Source organism: Hyaena hyaena, unplaced genomic scaffold, assembly GCF_003009895.1.
Source record: "Hyaena hyaena isolate Hyena2069 unplaced genomic scaffold, ASM300989v1 scaffold_225, whole genome shotgun sequence".
NCBI classification, from domain to species: Eukaryota; Metazoa; Chordata; class Mammalia; order Carnivora; family Hyaenidae; genus Hyaena; species Hyaena hyaena.
The window spans coordinates 1,333,446-1,346,240 of NW_024080857.1; positions in this window are offsets into that span (position 1 = coordinate 1,333,446).

The window sequence follows — 12,795 nt, forward strand, 5'->3', positions numbered from 1 at the left end:
TGAGTGATGTTGAGCATCTTTTCATGTGTCTCTTGACCATCTGGATGTTTTCTTTGGAAAAGTGTCTGTTCATGTCTTCTGCCCATTTCTTCACTGGATTATTTGTTTTTTGGTGCTGGGTTTCATAAATTCTTTGTAGATTTTCAATACTAACCCTTAGTCATGTATGTCATTTGCAAATATCTTCTCCTGCTGTTGGTTTTAGTTTTGTTGATCGTTTGCCTTACTGTGCAGAGGCATTTTATCTTGATGAGACCCCAAGAGTTCATTTTTGCTTTTATTTCCCTTGCCTCTGGAGACATGTCTAGTGAGAAGTTGCTGCAGCTGAGGTCAAAGAGGTTGCTGCCTGTGTTCTCCTCTAGGATTTTGATGGTTTTCTGTCTCACATTTAGGTCTTTCATCCATTTTAAATTTATTTTTGTGTATGGCTTAAGAGAGTGGTCCAGTTTCATTCTTCTGCATGGTGCCATCCAATTTTCTCAACACCATTTGTTGAGGAGACTGTCGTTTTTCCATTGGATATTCTTTCCTGTTTTGTTGCAGATTAGCTGGCTGTACATTTGTGGGTCCATTTCTGGGTTCTCTATTCTGTATCATTGATCCATGTGTCTGTTTTTGTGCCATTACCATATTCTCTTGATGATTACAGCTTTGTAATACAGGAAATAATTTTAAAATGAGTACAATTAATATGTTCAAGAAAATAGGAGATACCTGAAACTTATAAAAGCAAGTCAATGAGAAATTCAGTTTTAAGACAGATAAGTAAAGTCTTAAATATTCAGTAGTTGTAAAGAATGTGTATTGTAATCTCTAAATTATTTTTGTTAACTACCAAGAGAATAATGAAAGATTGTATTAAAAGCTGATAATGGAAGAAAAAGTAGAATAATCTTGAAAAGTTTTATTTATGCAAAGGAAGGCAATAAAACATGCATATAAACACAAACATACGGAAACAAATATCAAGACAATAAACTTAAACTTAAGAATCTGAGTAATTGAAATTCATCAGGAGTTAACACTCCAGTGAAAAAATGAAGGCAGTCATATTGGCTAATAATATTACTATACATATATTTAGATGAACTACACTAATATGGAGAAAGAAAGGTTGAAGACAAAGATTTTTTAAAATGTACCATGAACACATTAGCCAAAAGACTGTGTTTATGGCTTTATTAATATAAGAAAAAATATTTTTAAGGAAAATGTTAAAAGAGGTAGTGTACATTTCATTATGATAAAAGTAACAGCCCAAATTCATATACATCTAATACCAAAGCTTCAAACTCTATAAGGTTAATTAACAAAAAAGGAAATAGAAAAAACATAATTAGCTAAAGATTTTAGTGATCATGACTAAACAACTTAACTTAATTGGCATCAATTACATTTATAGAACATTGTACTATGCAATTGCAGAATATTCTTTTCAAGCACACATGGAATATTTATAAAAATAGTGCCTACACTAGCATCAAAGCAAATATCACCAAATTTCAAAGGATTAAAATTATTCAGGGTATGTTTTCTAACTACACTGGAATTAAACTAAAATAAAAAAAAAGTACCTAGAAAATTTCATTTGTTTGCAAATTAAGCAATTTACCTCTTAATAACCAAATTCACTCAAGAGAAATGAATGCATATGTTCACTAAGAGACATATGAGTGTTTTTAACAGCTTTATTCATAATACTCCCAAACAGAAAATAATCCAAATGCCCTTCAATGGGTGAAGGAATAAATTATATTCATGCATAGCATTAAAAAGAAGAGAGTGCTGCCACAAGGAACTATTTGGAGGTATTTTATAGATATATTGTTAAGTAAAATAAGACAAACACAATAGAGTACACACTGTATGATTTCATTTATGTGAAGTTTAATGACAGGCAGAATTTATCCTGATAGAAATCAAAATAGAGGTTATTTCTGGAAGAGAAGATAGTTTTGATTGGGATGTCATACGATGGAGCTTTTGGGGTGAAGGAAATATTTCTACATTTTCTCGAAGTCACATAGGTGTTGAGTGTGTTTGTGTATCTCCATTTGTTTTACTGTAAGCATGTTATTCTCCCTGTTATGGACTGAATTGTGTCCCTCCCAAAATTCAAGTGTTGAAGTCTTAATTGCCAGCACCTTAGAATGTGACTGTATTTGAAGATAGGGCCTTTAAAGAGGTAATGGGTTTAAATAAGGCCATTTGGGTGGGCCATCTCCCATCTGACTGATATCTTTACAAGAGAGGGAGTTTAGACCCCAGAGACCCTAGGGTCATATGTGCACAGAAGGAAGACCATGTGAAGAATCATCAAGAGGATGGCTGTTTGCAAACCAAGGAGATAAATCTTACAAGAAGCCAAGCCTGATGGCAGCTCAGGTATCTTGAGCTTCCAGTCTCCAGAAATGTGAGAAAACCTATTTCTGTTGTTTAAGCCATCTAGTCTATGGAATTTGGTTATGGCAGCCCTGGCAAAGTAATACAATCCCAAATTGGAAAATAATAGTTAACTTTCAATTGTGTACTATATGCTTATTTAATCCTTTCAACAATGCCATGAAGTAAATCCAATTATCGGTATTTTACACGTAATACTTAAGTGACTTGTCAATGATCATGAAAGTAGGAAAAGGCAGCTCAGTGATTTAATTATATCTTGCCTGGCTCCAAAGTCCATACATTTCATGCCTACAATGTATACATTGGTTTCTTTTATGTAGTTAGCTATTGGAGAGCAAGGGTTGTGCAGGAATTTGCATCAATGTTCTTAGACATGAGCACTGACAGAAAATTCCAGAGCATGGGGGACTGTCAAAAACAGTAGTGTTAAAAGGACCTCTAGCTTTGAGGGTGTGGGTGAGGAGAGGTATCCTGAGAACACCCAACTTCTGCATACCCATGAGCAGTAGCGTAGAGGCTATTCAGCCTTCTAGGTAGATACTTGATTCAATCTTTTCTAGCTAGTTATGAATGTTTCCCACCTTAGCTCTCTACCACGAACTCTTGAGGCAAGGACTGTGTCTCATTTCCATTATATCACATGAGACACCAAGTAAACACTCAACAAACATAGGGTGAATTAAATGGAAAGGACTGACAGATCTTCCCAAATGACCTTGCCCTACTTCACTTATTTCCCTCAAAGCTAGTCCTACTCTCATCTCAAATATCTAATAATGAAAAATAAATTGCAGGCTCACATCCTACTTCACAAGTTCTCTTATGTTTTATTTGTTAATGCCAATCAATTACACTTAATCTGACAAATGTCCCTGTTGAGAATAAAATGTGATGCAGCGGTGGATTTTTGGTGCTATATTTTCTCTGTTCTTTTAATATCTTTATTCTCCTCTAGAGCTTCGTTTTGTCTCTGTTTCTTGCATTTCCCCAGCTCTTTTCCCCTCTCTGCAGTTGTCTCCCTTTCTTTTTCTTCCATTTCCTCTGATTTACTCCCTTTTTTGGTGGATGTCACTGTTTCAGCATCTAGAGATTGATAATAATGTCTTGTTCTTGCATTGTAATTGCTGTGTCAAGACGGCAGACACAGCAGGCTGCCACAATTTTAACACTGACTAAAGAGCAGATTTGCTGTGTGCTGATTAATTTCAGGGGAGGGATGATGGCCTCACATGAGGATGTGACTCTCAAGGAAAAAAAAAGCCTCCTTTCTTCACTTTAAAGGCAGAATCACTAACTATGCACTAGCCCACTCATGCACGGTGGTCAAAGTAATGTATCTTTCAATATGTTATTAATTGGTGTCGAATCATCTTTTCAGAACTTTTTAAAGATAGTGCTTATTTAATTTTTCCCAAGTTATTTTAAATGAATGAGAGACTGTACTACCATTTTTCTTTGTAGATAAGGAGACTGGGTCATAACTAGTGTCACGGTCTTTTTCACTGTTATGCACAGAATCATTACTAATGATGGCTAGAATGCAGGGGATTCTTCCATTAAGCCAGTGTCACCTCCAACACACATACAGACACACATAGTTAATTAATGTAACAATTAACAGAGATGATTTACAGGAAATCATCTATAACATTTATATTAAAGATTTTCCAAAAAAAGATCTGTGGTGTGGAATTTTGTTAAGCTAAGGTGCACATTCCATTTCATTAGACAGTGAGTCTCTAAGGAAGATGTTTGTTTGTTTTTTTTTTTTGTTTTGTTTTGTTTTTTTTTAAGGAAGATGTTTTTGAGTGAAGCAATTCTTTGGAACCCTCAACAGTAGAAGTTGCATTTGCATGAATGAAGCAGGGGATTGTAACTGGCACCATGTGGTACTCCTAGTTCGAGCTGAAGTTTGAACAACACTGACCAACTTTGAATTATAGGTAGCCAGAATATATATTTTAACCTAAGGGAAGCTTAATTTAAAAATACATTAAAAATTTGCACATGACCTCAACGTTGGGTGGTCCTGTGATATGTCATGATTCCCTCGGTTTCAATTTATGTAACAAAAGAATGTTGACTGCTTTGAACTCCCCTTTGAGTTGGAAGGGAATTATGAAATGACCAAGGACGGCAATAGAAATCCAGGCAAGCTCGGGTCTGGTCTGGTGGGTATATTTCTTAAAATGACAAGGACAAGGAAGATGAGCCCAGTGAGCTCTTGAGAGCCCTTCTGGGTCTAGCCATCTATGAAAATAACCCCTCAGTAATACCCTCAATAAGTTCACATTTAGCACATGGCCTGGAAAGGTTTCTTCAAGCAGACAGGTTTTGTAGTGTGTGCTGTGGGTGTCCTCCGATAACAGGCATGAATGTAAAGCTCTCAGTGGCTACTTATCTCTAGGCTTCCAGAATTTAAGACTTGGGGATTTACAGCAAACCCACAGCCCTGATGGAAACTAAGGTCAATTTTTTTGCTTAGAACTAAACCAGGAAGTGCTTAAAGTTAATCTCCCTAATAATGTACCAAACACAGCTGCATCTTGAGCTGAAAGCTGGTGCAGAAGTTTCCCAGAAATTCTGCCTTAAATTGTGTTGGCTTTCAAATTCCTGCATTTACTGGAGTTCACCTGAAAGTACACCATCATCTACAAAAGCTTCACACATATTGCTTCTGAATTCTCATTCATGGTGTACCAAAAACCCGATTGCGGTGTGTATGACTCATGTCATACAGTCCTGTAATGTCACCAGTCCTCTAATGAGAAAGGAATGGAAGTCTTCAACCTCAAGAAGTACAAGGTTTGATTGTCTTCATAGTTTTGCTCAAGAGATGAAGTAGCTTATCCGGGGCACCTGGGTGGCTCAGTTGGTTGAGTGACTGATCAGCTCAGGTCAAGATCTCATGGTTAGTGGGTTCAAGCCCTGCATGGGGCTCTGTGCTGACAGCCAGCTCAGAATCTCGAGGCTGTCTTCAGATTCTGGGTCTCCCTCTCTCTCTGACCCTCCCCTGCTCATCCTGTCTCTATCTCTCTCTCAAAAATAAGTTTAAAAAATTTAAAAAAAGAAGTAGCTTAGCTAGAATATTTCCCCACAAATAAATATTTTCATATATTTGTTTTGTCAGCTTTATTGAGGTATAATTGAAAAGCAAAATTGTATAAAGTGTACACTGTGGTCATTCGGTATAGACATTGTGAAAGAGTTCCTACAGTTAACACAGCCATACCTCACATATTTACCTTTTTTTTTTTTCACTGAAACACTTAAGTTCTAGCAAATTTTAATCATAAAGTACATTATTATGAACTATAGTCACATTTTTATACATTAGATCCTCAGACTTTACTTATAACTCAACGTTTGTACCTTTTAGCCCACCTCTTTGCTCCTTAGGGAAAAGGTAGGGGTTTGGGCTTGCCTCTGGATCATCTGGTACTGTGACTGGCATGGGCTTTATGGCAAGAGTGAATCTTAGCCTTTCCTGCCTTAGGAATCACTTATCTAGGCTTTGGCTTTCTCTCTGAGAAAAATGATCTGTGTGTAGCTGTGTATTTGGTGCATGAGTGGGAGGAGGGGAATTTGGAAGCCACTTATGTTGATGTTCTTGGTGTTCTTCTCCCCTATAGATTTAGATTTGAAAGAATCTATAGACAAAAAGCCTAAACTTGATATGTTGTAGATGCAGAAATGGGCCTAGAGAGATGACAGTCCCTGATTTGATTAACATTTCTCCTGGGGCTTTATAGGACAGGGAAGTTAATACTAGAATGATATCATGGACTAATGACTTCTAAAGTTATGGGTGAACAATGTTAGAAGCCAGAATTTTTTCTGGGGGCTTTTCTAATGAGATGACCAAGACTTTAGCTCTGCTAAGAACTTTGAATGAGCTGAAACTATGTTTGGAAATCATGTATTAGAGAAGTTGGAGAAAAATGCACCCGTAAGCAATCGGTGAAAGAGAGTTCTGGTTCCTGATCTTTATAAAAAATATAAAGGATATCTGTATATATCTATCTATATCTATATATCTATATCTATACTAAAAATGTGGAAAGTATCACTGAAGCCGTTAAAAGTCCTTTAAACTCACCTGTGGATTTGCACAGTATCTTGTGGCATATATTCTTCTTTCTAGATGAAGAAATTTGGGCATGAAGTAAAATCTGAGGATGGTAGAGTCTAACTTTGCTAAGGAGCACAAAATAGAGTCTGAGCACTGCTACGTCTATGCTGTGATTTAGCACTTTGTCAATGATATTTTATCAAATCCTTGACCATTCTCCTGAGGAAAGTGCAGCTTGAATCTCCTTATTTGTGTCAGAACAGATCTTAATCAACAGTGGAGGGTTTGAATACTTTTGCATACTTTTAAATTTTCCAGGTGGAATGATAGTGTGTGGTCTAAAGGGAAGCAAGAGCTCTTGTTCCAATCTTGATCTCCAAGTGAATTTAATTTAAGGAGTAATACCACAAAAAATTGACAAGTCACGCGCGGAAGTGCTAGTGGTCCTTTGAGAAGAGAACAAGAACATTGGTCTTCTCAAGGCACCAAAGTGCTGATGAGAGGCATAAGTGTCCTTACATGCCGTTAATGTGAAAAGCAAAGCATATTCAAGCTGAATTTGCAGTGTCCTTAACACGACAAGTTTATAGCCTCTCAGAGATTAATAGCACGATGGCCAAAAGTGCCTCTGTGTTACACAACGGAGCTTTATAATGAAACAGATGTTTTTGGTTTAACCTGTGAGAATAGTTGTTCCCCTTCCCTGCTTATTGGATTTTCACTGAATCAATTATCTGCCTTTCTGTTGCTGAGAAATGGTATGTTGTAGCGTAATTTTTTTCTTTCTCCTTTTTAATATACACAGTGAATTAATAACAAAATAGGTATTTGTGCACATTGAAAATGACTAGTTCAAATGACCCATAGAGTTAAGCCATTTTGGAATGCAGATTTACTAACTCCTGCACATTTTCAACTTGTTATCATTTTGTGGGATTTGCAGTGCATAGTTCAGCTTCAGGTACATGAGTCTGTTCACTGTGCAGAACAGTGTTGACCAACTGCCAAATCATTTTTAATACAAAACAACTGGTCAATAAGGAGATAGGTTTATCTTTCTGGCCCACACTGCTGCCATCCGCAATAATAGCAGTAGGTGAAAGTCACTTGCTCATTTTCAATTCCCTTGCTTGCCCACAAAAACATTGCTTAGATCTTGCCTGGTTGTTCTGAGGTCTAATTTTAATACCTAACCTGTAGAGTGGGACTAATTGATAGGTTGTAATTCTAGTTCTTCTTGTGAGCTGTTGAGTGACCCAGGGAGAGTTAGTTTTGACTTGGGCTTATGAATTCTCTTTACGTGCAGAGAGAAGATGCCAAGTATAACGTACCTATTTCAAAAGAGCTTTGAGAACTTGAGCTTTGAAAGCAAAATAGAATACTTTCCCAAATCCAAAGTGCTATATAAATGTTTAATTATGTTAGCACTGATTAAAAGCCCAATAGAGATACATTAGTCTTGACTTCAACCGTCTATTCCCCCTATTTTGCAAGAAATCCCAGATATATGGCATTGCACATCGCTCTTGATTAAACATTTATACAAATAACTGTCTTGGCACTGTTGTTTTTGATTCATGTCTGACAAGCCTTGGGCCTAGGTACTTGTGGTTAAGTTTAATTTTCTGCAAAGATATTTTGCATCTTACACTGGAACATTTCTTCCGGGAAATGTGGAGTTCCTTTTGAGAGTAATTTCAGCACAATCAGTGATATTCTAGGTAAGTTGATGCCAGATGTTTATTTCATGCCCCACATATTTACCTCATAAACCAGCTAAAAATTAGGTTTCAATAGTTTCCTGTGGGAAAAGGAGTGTCTGCCATGAAGGGAGAGTGGGGATGAGACTGGACCCCACTCTGCTGGGTGACAGAGAGGAGAGTCTCCACTGCAGTGACAGTGGGGCAGATAACTGGAGTTTTCAGCTTCAGGCCAGGCAGCAGTTACCCCAGAGACACAATGGACTGCCCAGCCCACGGCATCTTCCTAGAGAAGGACCTTGCAGTGGTTTTGAATACTTCTTTTCTTTAAGCTAAGGAAACCACCAAAGTGCATTTTAAGTAAAATGGCTTTGTTTTATTTTTAGTAACCAATTCACTGAATACTTTCAAACTGATGGGCTGCCAACATGGTTATGCTGTAATTTCCCCGTCCCTAATATCGCTACTTTTGACGGTCAGTTCTCTCTTATCTGGTCACCAACATTCTAATGCAGTCTAGCCTGTCCAGGGTCTCCCACAAAAAGATTGCTTCTAGCCCCTTAGGGGCTAGAAGAAGAGAAGGGGCAAGACCTACTCTTGTCTACCACCCCTCTTCACTGTTAGGTGTCTGCAGGGACAGGGGATGGAGAGTTAAACGGAGCACATTCTCTTTGCTTCCCAAGTGCAACTGCAGCGAACCTTTGATTTTTTTTCTTTTGTGTGTGTGGCAAGTCCCTCAGTGGAGGTTCTCATTGTGTTCCTACGTGAGTTCTTCAGGACGTTGCTAACTGGGTTATTGTCTGACTCCTAAGATACCCACTGGCCGGACTCCCTCATGACACCAAAGTCTTTTGCTGCTTGGGTTATTTTCCCTGGCGGGTAGCCTTCGTGGTTCTTGTCAAGATGGCTCAAGCTCAGCAGCCTTGACAGGGGGCTGCCTGTGCCAGGGAAGGTGACGCATCTTTGCCCTCTCTGTGGTGGAGTTGCTTGTCAGTGATTCACCACAGACCAGTTTTTGTTTCTTTGTTTTTAACTCACATACTCACAGATGGCAGATCAGTAAGTCCACTGAACAGACACCCAATAGAAAGAAATGACAGTTTTCTAATCTTTGCAGTTGGCTTTCTGGAGATATCCCTTGGATTGGGGGAGGTGGATTCAATCCTTAACATTCTTATCCATCACTCACTTCTCGCCAGGTCAACCCCTGAATCCATCATGTTTTGTTTACATACTCTGGAGGCTGCAGAGGAAAGTTCTGCCACCAGCATCTTAATGAGTCCTACAGAGGTTTGCTAGGTGGGTTTTTTCCAATATGGATGCGTTTCATCTGTTGTTTTTGGCTTTGGAACTTGAGCCTCATTCTAGGAGAAAAGGAAAAGTCCACGTCAACATCTGGCCACATTTGTTTTGAGGGGACTAAAGAACCACTAATTTTGCCACTTTTTCTTTAAACCCTAAAGACAAAATCAATTTTTGTGCTTGAACTAGATTTCAAACAAACAAAAAGGCAGCCTTTCGTCTATAAAGAGCGAGCTTCTGAATATTTGGTTCAGTTGGTCATCAATGAGGACGAAAACAGCTCTCAAGGAACCCACACTGGCCTTGGCGTTTCAGTCAGCTCACCATATGTAATCTCTCCCCTCACTGTACTGGATTTTGAGTAACAAGCACAGGAAAAGTGCATGACGGTAGCAAAAGTTTTATGTTAAAAACTCAACTCTGCAGCGTTTCAGCAGAATGTATATATCATTACCCTTAAGGTTTCAGATTTCCTCAGTTTAGCCACAATGGTCTTGTTCCACTGTTATCTCCCCTTTGCTTTGCCAGGCATGCCTCTCTCTTTGGTCTACTGTGGGGATTCTAAGAGATGAAATGTGGCTTAAGTTCTCTGGGTAGGGTACACGGTAATGAGAGCTGCCATTTATTAAGCATTCAGTAGTGCCTGGCATGTTCTGAGTTCTTCAGTGTATTCGCTCATTGAGTCCCCTCGTCAATCCTTTACTGTAGTTACGGTTGCCATCTTCCTTTTACATATGAGGCAACTGATAGGCAGAGCGGTTAGGATCCTTGCTTAAGGCCATGTAGCTCGGAAGTGGCAGACATAGAGATTGATCCTAGGAAATCTGGCTCCACAGCCTGTACTCTTAACCACTGTTACGTTGCCATAGGAATTTGTGAGCAGGAATCTCTTAAACAGACATTTGTCATAATTTCTTTATGAAGAATTAAGTATTCTCTTAGCTTTTCAAGTTACTAAAAGATAGGCTTGAGCTTTGCCAAAATAAATTTTATAATCTCCTAGCTTTACTTTGTAAATCTGATTTTTTTTGGTTATTAAATAATTTCTGTTCCCCATCTCAACAGTGAACACAAACTAAGGTATCTACTGTAGTCACATTAGTGAGTAGTTATATGTATTTTCTGGTCCATGGCTGAAGAAAGCAAGATTAAAGAAAAGAGATACCATTTCACACAGAGAGCTAGAGGCAGGCCGAAGCCAGAACTCAGGACAGTTTCTAGCATTGGCTATTCAAGGGTGCAATTTTTGTTTATTTGAATCATTTTATTGTGCACTACATACTGTGTTATGTATTAGGAACTTGGGACACAGAAATTAGACCTGCTACCTTTTCAGAAGAAGTTCAGTCTAGTTGGTATCATCTGTGGAATAAAATGATTGCAGAATCACTTAGGTATTATAATATCGTGCTGCATGAGATATCAAAAGATGCCATGCTCAACTTAACCTGTGGGATAAAATGGGGGTGACTCACATAGGCAATGCTTGAGCTGGGCTTTCAAAAATAAGAGTAGGTGAGACTGGGAAAAGAGAAAGGAATATTCAGGACTAGCAGAAAGACATGGAGCATATTTGGGCAATTGCAAGCTAGCAGAAGTGAAAAGGGCCTGGTGTGGGAGGTAAGCATAAAGAGGAATGCAGACAGTCCCTACCATAGGAAGCCATTGAGGACTAACACTGGCTGTGAAGTTCAGAACCTTCATTCTGTCTTGCATTGGAGCCAGGAGGTCAAATTCTAAGGGAGTCATAACTCAGACCTAAAGGAGGGGAGAGGGTGTAGCGATGACAAAGAAGCAAAAAGAGGGAATTACGAATACATTCCAAGTTCCATCTGAGAATCAAACAAAAGAGGGACACGAACAAAAGGCATGGAAATAAAATTTCCCTTAGCCTGTTGCCTGTCACTTGATGTGGCAGTTCCTGTTAGGCACACCCTAATTCTGGGTATTTTCTTGGTTACTGTCACCTCTGACCTCCAGCAACCGGCTGCAAATTCAATTGTTTCTAGAATCTTAGATGTCTTGCACGGTCCTTTACTAAGCGGCACGAACACCCTTTCTAGCCTTTTCTGTGTTCCTCGGACCCACTACCTCTCACCTTTGTCTAAGTAACAGTGTTTTATCATGTGTGCTACTCGTAGTTGAAATGTCTTACCTCTGGAGTTTTCCTCTTTCAGGCTTACAAAATGCTATACAGCCTTATCACTAGACAAAATTTCCAGAAGTAGTGTATCACCCTCTACTTTACTTCTAAGGTCCTAGAAAAGGCCTGATGGTTGTTGTTAAAAGGATTAAATGCTTTACTACTAAGTTCATATAGTAAATAAGGGCCCATATAGTAGTATATGTTATATGCAGTACGGGTCCAATAAATGTTAAGCATTTACTGTAAATACATAATTCCAGTACAGTGTGATAATTTTTTTGGAGCATTTAATGTACTGGAATTATTTGCTTATGTGTATGCCCCCATTTAATTGTACTTGGATGATATAATTATTATTGGTATAACTACCACTACAAATATGCATGGGAATTTGGAGGTAGTAATTACTTTCACAACATTTTATGGTTCTTGATATAAAAGTAACATTATTTTTTATTAACATTTAAAAAAAATTCCATTGTTCCCTCCCCATTTATATACTGGCCCGTTTATGCTACAAATGATTAAAAATATCAAAAATGTAGAGAACAAATGTTAATTGATTCAGAATTCTCAACTAGATAGCATGTCATCTGAAGACCTTCAGCCTTTCCCAGATAGGATTCTTACTTGGAACCTTAACAGAACTCTGACTTTCAGGTCTAAGACACAGAAGGAGCTCATTTATGTAAATATTTTAAAAGGATACATTTTTGGTATTTAATACCTAATACCCATCTGGGATGGGTATTTGGTACCATTTTGTCCAGTTGGCTCTTGAATCCAATGTGTTTTGTTTAACACAAAGAAAGAAAACATAGAAATGCTGTGAAAGAAATGTTTGTGTGCAGTGTGCAGTAGAAAAATAAATACCAACGCTGCATTTTGTTAAGATTCATTTTATAAAATACCTTAAAAGAACAGATAAAGTACTTGAGTTTACATAATAACCAGAATTGAAAAAAGATGAATATAAATTAACTGAACACATAACTATTTTTGCCATATTAGACAAGTTTTTAAAGGCATTAAAAAAAATAGTAACTGGGAAGAAAACCCTTCACTCTATCGCTGTCTTTTTCTGGAAACTTTTCCTAGAAGCACTAATATTCCAGGTCAACAGGCAGTACCTGTATTGTTGAAAACACACTGTAATTTGCTTCCAAGTC